Source organism: Lissotriton helveticus, chromosome 12 (genome assembly GCF_964261635.1).
Source record: "Lissotriton helveticus chromosome 12, aLisHel1.1, whole genome shotgun sequence".
NCBI lineage: Eukaryota > Metazoa > Chordata > Amphibia > Caudata > Salamandridae > Lissotriton > Lissotriton helveticus.
Window position 1 is genome coordinate 772,780,796 of NC_136073.1, and position 12,105 is coordinate 772,792,900.

General features: G+C 50.1%; 1 protein-coding gene across 2 annotated transcripts in view; it reads left to right on the forward strand.

Moving 5' to 3' along the window:
- The window catches only part of MRPS21 (mitochondrial ribosomal protein S21), a 189,659-nt gene that overhangs the window by 133,768 nt on the left and 43,786 nt on the right, over positions 1 to 12,105 (forward strand). The gene's annotated exons all lie outside the window — the stretch shown is intronic.

Below are 12,105 nucleotides of genomic sequence, written 5' to 3' on the forward strand. Positions count from 1 at the left end.
AGTTTGGGCATGTTTTGGCTTTGTCTCATCTGGTGTGTTTTTGACACGCTGTTGTGCCTGCTCTTAGCCGAGGCAGCACTGGTGGTTTCGACTGTGAGACGGTAGGAGCGATGCCCTTCTGCCACCTGCTGAGAGTTGTGCCGGGTGGTGTGAAGCACAGGAGAGGCTGAGCATGGGCTGGAGGCCCCCCCCCCCCGTGCCCCAAAGGACCCTGTGGTCTCCAAGCATGGCTAATATGGTGCATGCACCCAGTGCAGTAGTACATGTCAATAACATACCTTCCACTAACGTGTACATAATTTTTGGCATTGTTCTACGTATATACATATCCTGTACACCAACACACAGATAAGGACTGCAATCTGCACCATCTACATTAATATATACAGAATGCATAGGATCTATACCTGCAAGTAGCCGATGCGTGGGATCTCTCCCGACTCGCGCAGGGTTGCGTGCCCAGGCCACTCCACGGAAGTGTGCAACACTCCAAACAGAAACGCAATGCTGCTTTGAACCTGCACCCTCAGAAGATTTCCATTTGTTTCAAACAGAAAAGGTTACTCGAGCCTTCCTCCTTCCGGCTCAACTGTCCACGAACCCCTGGCATTCGGGTCTCACAAGCTGATTACGCTGCACCCTATGGAATCGGGGTGACCCTGTCACCTTTTCCACGACACAAGCACACTTAAACCAACTTTCTGCTTGTGTACATTACCAAGTGCAAACGGGCTGGGAACGCTGCTGTTAAATAGAGTCAGTAACACTCTGACTTTGTGCGAGTTTTCAAAGGTTCTGGGATACCTAACCCTTTTCCATCCCCTGCCAGGGAACGTGGGACGCTTACCAGGCATCTGCAGTTTTTATTCTCTCATTTTGTAGCAGTGCATTTTGTGCTGTGTTTGGGCCTGGAGGACTGGGGCAGTAGCATTGAGCAGTCATTAAACAAACGTGTGTCATTAACACACGGATGTGACGCCAAAGGTTTCACGCACGTCACTTCCTTGGCCCCCTCAACTGGTGCTTGAAAACAGGGAGACACAAAGTGGAGGAAACCACTAAGGAATGCTGTTTTTTATTTTTTAATCTTGATCCAACCCCGCCCCCCACCTATATGTTAGACTCAAATATGTGAAAGGAGTTCTCTGTACAGCCAAGCTGGTCCTGCCAAGGCTTGTTGTGTCATGGTCTTTACTTGCATTGTGACACTTCTGCATCTGTAATGGGCAGGTGGGACGCTTACCAGGCATCTGCAGTTGTTATTCTCTCATTTTTTAGCAGTGCATTTTGTGCTGTGTTTGAGACTGGAGGACTGGGGCAGTAGCAATGAGCAGTCATTAAACATGATACCTGTGTCATTAACAAACGGATGTGAGCTGTATCAAAGCCAAAGGTTTCACATATGTCACTTCCTTGGCTGCTCAACTGGTGCTTGAAAACAGGGAGACACAAAGTGACTGCAAGTAGCAGGACAGCAAGGCTACTTGCTACAGACGAGATGAACCTCGGTTTCACCGACCCTCTCTGGCTTTCTCCAACCCTCTCTCGCTTTCTCCGACCCTCTCTGGCTTTCTCCGACCCTCTCTCGCTTTCTCCGACCCTCTCTCGCTTTCTCCGACCCTCTCTCGCTTTCTCCGACCCTCTCTCGCTTTCTCCGACCCTCTCTCGCTTTCTCCGACCCTCTCTCGCTTTCCCCGACCCACCCTCGCTTTCCCCGACCCACCCTCGCTTTCTCCGACCCTCTCTCGCTTTCTCCGACCCTCTCTCGCTTTCCCCGACCCACCCTCGCTTTCCCCGACCCACCCTCGCTTTCCCCGACCCACCCTCGCTTTCCCCGACCCACCCTCGGTTTCTCCGACCCTCTCCCGCTGTTTCCGACCATCTCTCGTTTCTCTGACCCTCTCTCGCTTTCTTCGACCCTCTCTCGCTTTCTTCGACCCTCTCTCGCTTTCTTCGACCCTCTCTCGCTTTCTCCGACCCTCTCTCGCTTTCTCTGACCCTCTCTAGCAAAATCCTTTGTTAATAGGGAAATGCGTTGAAACGTAGGCCCTTGATATTTATGGCTATGAAATGGCATTGAGCTATATTGAGGCCTTTCATTGTGATCAGCGTCTCAAGAGGTGCCCGATCCAGAGTGCCCTTGTCCAGATGTGCAGGGCAGACATAATAGTCAATGTTGTATTTGAGTAAATCTGATTTTGCGTGTAATAAACTACTGGCGTGGTAGGTTTAAGTTACCATTCATCCTAGAATGCCTTCTTGTTGTAGGGTCCCTGTTCAATATTCAGATGGATTCGCGTGCAGGTGGGAACTGAGACAGTGCTTATGTTGACTAAGAACTCTATAGCGCCTAGAACGCATAGTCCCTATTCTATTGATTACAAGCAGAAAGTAACATTTTGGAAAATTAAACCTCATAGAGCAACAACGAACAATTATTTCCAGCTCCGGGGAAAAAACGGTTTGGACAGAACAACTAACAGCAGGACAAAGAGGAGTCCGGAGGTGCCAATGGCTTAAATAGGGAAAAAAAGCAAAACTGATGATGTAAAAAAATGATTAAAACTAGATAGCGAATGGTAAAGCAAAGAAATACATGCCCCGATTTGGAGTCGTTTTTGACACGCTGTTGTGCCTGCTCGTAGCCGAGGCAGCACTGGTGGTTTCGGCTGTGAGACGGGAGGAGCGATGCCCTTCCGCCACCTGCTGAGAGTTGTGCCTGGAGGTGTGAAGCACAGGGGATGCCGAGCATGGGCTGGAGGGACCCCCCAGTGCCCCAAAGGACCCTTTGGACGCTAAGCATGGCTAATAGGAGGTGTAATCCCCTCTCACTAACTGTTCTTCCCCTAGTAAAGTAATTAATGCATGGGAGGATCCATGCATCTCGCTCCAGCACTTAGTTAAGTGTGCAACACTCCAAACAGAAACGCAATGCTGCTTTGAACCTGCACCCTCAGAAGATGTCCATTTGTTTCAAACAGAAAAGGTTACTCGAGCCTTCCTTCTTTCGGCTCAACTGTCCACGAACCCCTGGCATTTGGGTCTCAGAAGCTGATTACGCTGCACCCTATGGAATCGGGGTGACCCTGTCACCTTTTCCACGACACAAGCACACTTAAACCAACTTTCTGCTTGTGTAAATTACCAAGTGCACACCGGCTGGGAACGCTGCTGTTAAATAGAGTCAGTAACACTCTGACTTTGTGCGAGTTTTCAAAGGTTCTGCGATACCTAACCCTTTTCCATCCCCTGCCAGGGCAGGTGGGACGCTTACCAGGCATCTGCAGTTTTTATTCCTCATTTTAGAGCATGCATTTTGTGCTGTGTTTGGGGCAGTAGCACTGAGCAGTCATTAAACATGATACGTGTTTCATTAACACACGGATGTGAGCTGTATCAAAGCCAAAGCTTTCACATAGTCACTTCCTTAGCTGCTCAACTGGTGCTTGAAAACAGGGAGACACAAAGTGACTGCAAGTAGCAGGACGGAAAGGCTACTTGCTACAGACGAACTGAACCTCGGTTTCACCGACCCTCTCTGGCTTTCTCCGACCCTCTCTCGGTTTCTCTGACCCTCCCTCGGTTTTTCCGACCCTCCCTCGGTTTTTCCGACCCTCGCTCGGTTCTCGGGCCCACCCTCTGTTTGTCCGACCCACCCTCTGTTTGTCCGACCCACCCTCTGTTTGTCCGACCCACCCTCTGTTTGCCCGACCCACCCTCGGTTTGCCCGACCCACCCTCGGTTTGCCCGACCCACCCTCGGTTTGCCCGACCCACGCTCGGTTTGCCCGACCCACGCTCGGTTTGCCCGACCCACGCTCGGTTTGCCCGACCCACGCTCGGTTTGCCCGACCCACGCTCGGTTTGCCCGACCCACGCTCGGTTTGCCCGACCCACGCTCGGTTTGCCCGACCCACGCTCGGTTTGCCCGACCCACGCTCGGTTTGCCCGACTCACGCTCGGTTTGCCCGACTCACGCTCGGTTTGCCCGACTCACGCTCGGTTTGCCCGACTCACGCTCGGTTTGCCCGACTCACGCTCGGTTTGCCCGACTCACGCTCGGTTTGCCCGACTCACCCTCGGTTTGCCCGACCCACCCTCGGTTTGTCCGACGCACCCTCGGTTTGTCCCTCGCTTTCTCCGACCCTCTCTCGCTTTCTCCGACCCTCTCTCGCTTTCTCCGACCCTCTCTCGCTTTCTCCGACCCTCTCTCGCTTTCTCCGACCCTCTCTCGCTTTCTCCGACCCTCTCTCGCTTTCTCCGACCCTCTCTCGCTTTCTCCGACCCTCTCTCGCTTTCTCCGACCCTCTCTCGGTTTCTCCGACCCTCTCTAGCAAAATCCTTTGTGAATAGGGAAATGCGTTGAAACGTAGGCCCTTGATATTTATGGCTATGAAATGGCATTGAGCTATATTGAGGCCTTTCATTGTGATCAGCATTTCAAGAGGTGCCCGATCCAGAGTGCCCTTGTCCAGATGTGCAGGGCAGACATATCGAATGGTAAAGCAAAGAAATACATGCCCCGATTTGGATTCGTTTTTGACACGCTGTTGTGCCTGCTCGTAGCCGAGGCAGCACTGGTGGTTTCGGCTGTGAGACGGGCGGAGCGATGCCCTTCCGCCACCTGCTGAGAGTTGTGCCTGGAGGTGTGAAGCACAGGGGATGCCGAGCATGAGCTGGAGGGACCCCCCAGTGCCCCAAAGGACCCTTTGGACTCTAAGCATGGCTAATAGGAGGTGTAATTCCCTCTCACTAACTGTTCTTCCCCTAGTAAAGTAATTAATGCATGGGAGGATCCATGCATCTCGCTCCAGCACTTAGTTAAGTGTGCAACACTCCAAACAGAAACGCAATGCTGCTTTGAACCTGCACCCTCAGAAGATTTCCATTTGTTTCAAACAGAAAAGGTTACTCGAGCCTTCCTTCTTTCGGCTGAACTGTCCACGAACCCCTGGCATTCGGGTCTCAGAAGCTGATTACGCTGCACCCTATGGAATCGGGGGTGACCCTGTCACCTTTTCCACGGCACAAGCACACTTAAACCAACTTTCTGCTTGTGTACGTTACCAAGTGCATACGGGCTGGGAACGCTGCTGTTAAATAGAGGCAGTAACACTGTGACTTGGTGCGAGTTTTCAAAGGTTCTGGGATACCTAACCCTTTTCCATCCCCTGCCAGGGCAGGTGGGACGCTTACCAGGCATCTGCAGTTTTTATTCCTCATTTTGGAGCATGCATTTTGTGCTGTGTTTGGGACTGGAGGACTGGGGCAGTAGCTCTGAGCAGTCCTTCAACATGATACGTGTGTCATTAACACACGGATGTGAGCTTTATCAAAGCCAAAGGTTTCACATACGTCACTTCCTTGGCTGCTCAACTGGTGCTTCAAAACAGGGAGGCACAAAGTGATTGCAAGTAGCAGGACGGAAAGGCATCAACAGACGAGATGAACCTCGGTTTCACCGACCCTCTCTAGGTATCTCCGTCCCTCTCTAGGTATCTCCGACCCTCTCTGGCTTTCTCCGACCCTCTCTGGCTTTCTCCGACCCTCCCTCGGTTTCTCCGACCCTCCCTCGGTTTCTCCGACCCTCCCTCGGTTTCTCCGACCCTCCCTCGGTTTCGCCGACCCTCCCTCGGTTTCGCCGACCCTCCCTCGGTTTCGCCGACCCTCCCTCGGTTTCGCCGACCCTCCCTCGGTTTCGCCGACCCTCCTTCGGTTTCGCCGACCCTCCTTCGGTTTCGCCGACCCTCCTTCGGTTTCGCCGACCCTCCTTCGGTTTCTCCAAGCCTCCTTCGGTTTCTCCAAGCCTCTCTCGGATTTTCCGACCCTCTCTAGCAAAATCCTTTGTGAATAGGGAAATGCGTTGAAACATAAGGGCCTTGATGTTTATGGCTATGAAATGGCATTGAGCTATATGGAGGCCTATAAAGCGTTCGTTGTGATCAGCATCTCAGAAGGTGCCCGATCTAGAGTGCCCTTGTCCAGATGTGCAGGGCAGACATATAGTCAATGTTGTATCTGAGGAAATCTGATTTTGTGTGTAATAAACTACTGGCGTGTTCAGTATAAGTTGGCATTCCTCCTAGAATGCTTCTTGTAGCGCCCCTGTTCAATATTCAGATGGAATCCGCGTGCAGGTGTTGGGAACTGAGACCGGGCTTAACTCATTGCACTGTGCTCTAGTCATACCGAACGGAACTCTATATGTGTGAAATGGCTTTGGCCATCTATGGGGCGCCAAGTGAAGACTTCAGCGAGGTGGGCAGGTGGAGGAATTAACCATGCGGGTTGTGGGAGAAGTAACACATCCGGTTCATGCTTTTGAAAAGCAGATAAGGCAGTGATGGAGAAACCTTATGTTGACTGAGAACTATAGCGCCTAGAAAGCATGCTATAGATTACATGCAGAAAAGATCCTTTTGAAAATTAAACCTCGTAGAGCAACAACGAAAATAATTGTTCAGCCCAGGGGAAAAACTGTTTGGACAGAACAAATAACAGCAGGATCAAGAGTAGCCAAGAGCTGCCAATGGCTAAAAATAGTGAAAAAAGCAAAGCTGATAATGTAAAACAAGCATTGGAAATGCAATAGGTCTCGCAGCATTAGAGTTAGTGCTTTTAGAATTGTTTATGGGTTTTTTTGTAAATCTTAAGCATTTTTGTTTCCTGTAGCCAATGCTAAAGAATTAAAAAAAAAAAAGCCATAAACATTTCTAAAAGCTCTAACTCAAATGCTCCGAGACCTATTGCACTGTGTGAGGGTGAGGGGTTGAGGGTGAGTGAGGGTGAGTGAGGGTGAGTGAGGGTGAGTGAGGGTGAGTGAGGGTGAGTGTGAGTGAGGGTGAGAGTGGGTGAGGGTGAGTGAGGGTGAGTGAGGGTGAGTGAGGGTGAGTGAGGGTGAGTGAGGGTGAGTGAGGGTGAGTGAGTGAGGGTGAGTGAGGGTGAGTGAGTGAGGGTGAGTGAGGGTGAGGGTGAGGGGTTGAGGGTGAGGGGTTGAGGGTGGGTGAGGGTGAGTGAGGGTGAGGGGTTGAGGGTGAGTGAGGTTTTTTTTTTTTTTTAAAGGCACAAGCAGGCTCTTTGGAGCAAGTATACTGCATTCCTCTTTCCTATAAACGCTGACACTTTGAAGTTAGCCTAGAGCAAAATAAAAAGCTTCCCATGTAAACACAGCTTGACATTTTATTTGGGTGAGTAGTTTATGTATGTCCTGGAAAATACCTTAAGAAATGGGTCGAAAACAGAGTTGCCTCTTAAGTATCATCAACACATTTATTTCAACAAACCAGTTTTAACAGGCTGGGTTGCGTATTAATATTTTTTGGAGTCAAAGGATGTACAGTCTGTGCCAAGTTTTGCTGTTTACAATACATGATGAAGTCGGGGAGCTGGTAAACTGTGCACGAGGGGCATGCGTGATTCGTAAATGCTACAGCAGTGAGAGTGAAGACAACCAATGAGAGACGACTAGGTCCGTGCACTGGGAGACGGTGTGAGTATCGCAGCCAATGGGAAGCCAAAAAGGCCCTGCTGGCTCACGAGAAGCAGGCGTGAACTGCTGTGCGATTGGCTGAAAGGCTCATGAAGATCGCCGACAACAGCAACCGATACACGAGGAGTAGGCGTGCAGGGCTTGTGACTGGGGCAGGGGAGGGGCTTGCGGGCGGCTTCCCTAGGAAATTGACGTAGCTGTAGATTCAAAATGGCCGCCGGGTTTACGTGCGGTCATTCACGTCCTTGCAGTATTACAGCTCCACAATGTATCTCATGTTCGCTCTTTATTATTTCTAGCGGCTGAGTCGGGTCGGGTTGGGCCCTTTTTACTCTGCCATTGTAGATTCCTTGCTAGCTCTATGTTTGCGGGAGGGGTTAGGGTTGCAAGGCTACTGCTGGCATTTAGAATGTATTTCGAGTTAAGTTTTCATACTGCTCCAAAAGCACGCGGAGTTAACGTGTTTTCACTGCTCGCTTTTCAGGTAGTTGTACAAGTGCGCCCCCAAAAATCCCAGTGCATGAATTCTTTCTCTTTGCTAAGTAAAAAAAAAAGCCTTTCACCGTAACACGGCTGGCAGGGGAGGGGGCGGAGAGGGGAGAGGTGCGACACGGCAGTAGGAGGAGGAGGGGGGAGGAGAGTAGGGGAGGCACGGCCTAGCGGCAGGCAGGCAGGGGAGGAGAGGAGGAGGGGGGAGGAGAGTAGGGGAGGCACGGCCTAGCGGCCGTGCAATCAAGTAGTGAGGGGGCGGAGCTGGGGGAGGCTGTGAGAGAGAGTAGGCAAGGCAGGCGGCTGGGGGCATGTGCACGCGCTTTTAAGCTCAATGCACATGCGCATTGAGCTTAAAAGTCACGGGCACTGCAAGGAATCGCCACGCTTCCTTGCAAGTTAGATAAAGTCTGGATGAGCCCCTATAGTCTCGCTTGCTCGATGCGCATGCGCATCGACAGGCGAGACCTAAAAATAATTAAACTAGATAGCGAATGGTAAAGCACAGTGATAAATGCCCTGATTTGGAGTCGGTAGGAGTTTTCCTCCGACGCCAGTGCATACTCCTGTTTGTGCAGTCCAAGTTATATTTGTACATTTGGTTGCACTTGTTTATCCTGTTCCTTCCTTTTTAGGTTTCGACTGCAAAAAGCTGCGCAAGCAGCTTTTGCGCAGGAGAAATCTTATGAGAACTGTAGTGTGGCTTTGGGTCGGCCCTCGTCATTCATTGGCTGGCTCCATAAATGGAGCCTAGCCATTGGACGAGGGGCCTGTCCGTCAATGCCGGACCAGATTCGGGGGCGTTCCCGAGATTCTTTGGCTTTTGCCGACGTCACGCGACGTCAGCCGGGAACGCCCCCGAATCTGGTCCGGCCGGGCCGTGCTTGCTGCTGTCCTGCCTTACTCTGTGTCCCTCCTCCCGCTGTCCCCCCTCCCCGCTGTCCCCCCTCCTCGCTGTCCTGTGCACGTTTCCCGTTTTTCGACCACGGCCGCCGGAGGAAGCCCTGGTGAGTGCGTGTTAAATCTTGCCTTCCCGCCCCCTCCTCCCCCTCCCCGTTCCGCCCCCTCCCCGTGTGAAAGGGATTTGTTTCTGGAGCTCGGCTCGGGTCCTTTCCCACCCGCTTCCCGCCCCCCCCCCCTGTCCTGTGCCCGTTCCCGCCACCCTCCCTCCCTGTGCTCGTGGTGCTTGTTATATCCATGAAAGACGTGCCTGCAGTAGCTTCACTAGCGTCTTACTATCCAATTGTACGAGTTTCTGGGTTGATTGACGGCAACACACTGGGCCTTCGTGCTGTGACTCCCCCTCCTGGGACTTCCGAGGCAGAGAGATGCAGGTAAGTGTGAATCGATTCTTTTTATGTTTGGTGCATGCGTGTATATTTGGATTTTTGGGAAGGAGTGTTGTGAATGATGTGTGTGTGTGCACGTGTGTAAATGTATGGGTGTGAATGAGTGTATGTGTGCGTGTGTGTCCCGTCCACCCTCCTCTCTCCTAAAACCCTCCCTGGTCCCTGATCTAAATACTGGCTAGGGAGTGTAGTAGGGAAGACTGTTGCCCTAGGCTGTTGTAGAATCCTATTTGGACCTGAAAGCAAGCGGTGTGCTTGACACTTCAAGGCACTAGTCCATAGCTGCACGCCTTCGAGCGGAATTCAGGACGGCGCCTGTCTATTGGGATAGGAATTTACATGAATAATTCTGTCTCACTGACTCCGCCTCTCATCATTCACTACACGCCTGCTTACAAGCTGCAGCGACTCAGCCTCTCATCATTCACTACACGCCTGCTTACAAGCTGCAGCGACTCAGCCTCTCATCATTCATACACACCTGCTTACATGCTGCAGCGACTCAGCCTCTCATCATTCACTACACACAACGCACAACTTGCACTACGCTCAGCGGTGCGTGTTTGCTGCTTTAATGAAGTTAGTAACGTATGATTTGTGTTGTGCGCACAACTGTTTATTTCACACATCGCTCCCCGCGCTAAAGTGTTGCTGGTTTCTTAGCGACACTTTTTTTGTTCTTTGGTTTAGAATAATGCCAGCGGTGTAACTCCCACGCACGTTTATCGATTTTATCATGATATTTGACATTTCTTTCCTCTGAATTGTTAATTGTGTTGTGTACTTTCTGTGCTGCTGTATGCGGACGTTTGGCCGGACAAACAGCACACCTGCCGTGTCTGTGTTGTCCTTATGCCTCTTGTGCGGCACGCGCTGATGCCCTTGCAACTTTGAATGAGAGAGCATCTCTGGCACTTAACAGTAGGAAACGGGAAGTATGGTACAGGACGTGGCGTTGTGGCCCGAGCTATCGCCGCGAGAGCCAGGATCGAATGGGAGGGGGAGGGAGAGGGGGAGGGGGAGGGGTGACCTTGTGTTATGTAACTTATGCTCTCCGATACCTGCGGGTCGAGCTCGCGCTATGTGCCTTCTCTGCTGCATGCCATCGCTGAACACTCGTTGCCCTCTCTGCCATTTCTGTTCACAAACTGCCCCCGTTCATACACTGCCTCTCTTCTGGGCCCCATCTGAAGACTTAATGCTGTCTCCACTCGCAACCACTTCTGCTCACCCACTGCCCTCACAGCTCCCTGTCCCTTCTCCTCACACACTACCCCTTCTCCTGTGCTCCTTTTTGTCTCTGATCAATCACTGCCCTCGCAGCTTCTTGACCCTTTAGTTCACACACTGCCCTGCCCCTCGCTTCCTTAGCTCCAGGCTATATTTCAAAAACATTAAAACCAGCATGGCATTTAGATGTGGGAAAAGTATTTTCCATTCATAAATATCACACCATTATTCAGCTAGGGTGACAGATTTTCCAATGTTGTGAATATTAGTTATAGCCTAGGTTTGGATAATTTTAGCATGATCTACCTACCCCCCACAAATAGACGAATACTTGCAAACATGTAGGCTTGTATATTTTTAGATTTCTTCAGCATGTGGGCTTGCACACAGTGCATTAACACTGGGTTGCTCTAGTGAGAGATACAGGTGACTTTCTTGGGTGAATGGAAGACGCTTGTCTCTAACAGAGGCGTAGGTGAAGCGCTTTTCCCTGGGGAACCATATTCTTTCTATGGAAAAAGAACAATTGTTACATTTACAATTTCACATGATATTCTCTTGTTTTCCACCTCCTGGAAAGTCTGCACGAGTGAGTTGTGCAGGTTTGAGCTTTAAAGAAATCTATGATGGATTTTATGGAGCGATTTACGGAATTTGTGGTGGGAGAAATAATCCACTAATTTGCCATATGGGTGAAAGCTGACCATTTTTCAAATCACTGACATGCAAAGCAAAATTACGGTATAAAAAATGCATAAATTGACTGCAAGTAAACCTTGAGAAGCAGGCAGAATTCAGGTGTTTTGGGCAGCTCATGTATTTTATTGTGGGTCTTCCTGGCAGCAGGATCATGGAGACTCACGCAAACAGCACATCTTTTACAAACTGCCCACAGAATAGGCACTTGTTTGCAGTCTCAGACCTTAATTTGTACCTATGGCAGGCATACAAATATCAGCACGGTGTGATCCGGAAAAAATGTCTGGCCTTAACCACTTTTCCTATTCTTTGTATAGTGTCAATAAATATTGCTGTGCTCCTGCCCTTGCTGTTCATGCTTTGCCTGTTACTGAAGCTCGTTGAAACATTTTCAGTATACTAAAGTCAAATGCCTGATGGGAATGAAAAATGTACTCCAGTGAAACTGATGGACAAGGTTTTAATTTAGTATTACATGTGGCTCAAGCAGTAACCAAATTGGTAATGGAGTGGACCATTTTGTAACATTTTAAAACAGAGCAACACAGTGATTGTATGGCACAGGTGACTACTTAAGGTATTGATTGCTGTACTTTTCAGTCCACATTTACAATGTTAAAAACACAAGTTCCGCAATACGAAATGCTGCTACATGAAAAGCCAGCACTGCCTGAAGGCAGGGAATCTCACAATAGGCCATGTGATAACTTTGTTAAAAGTATTAAAAACAAGTTTCAGTTTGTGACTTTAGGCCTTTATTCTTGAAAGCAATCAATTATCGAAGTGGGAAACAGGCATAGATTAAAATTCTAGTGTAAGTCTTGATAAAACATTACTCCCTAATGCACTG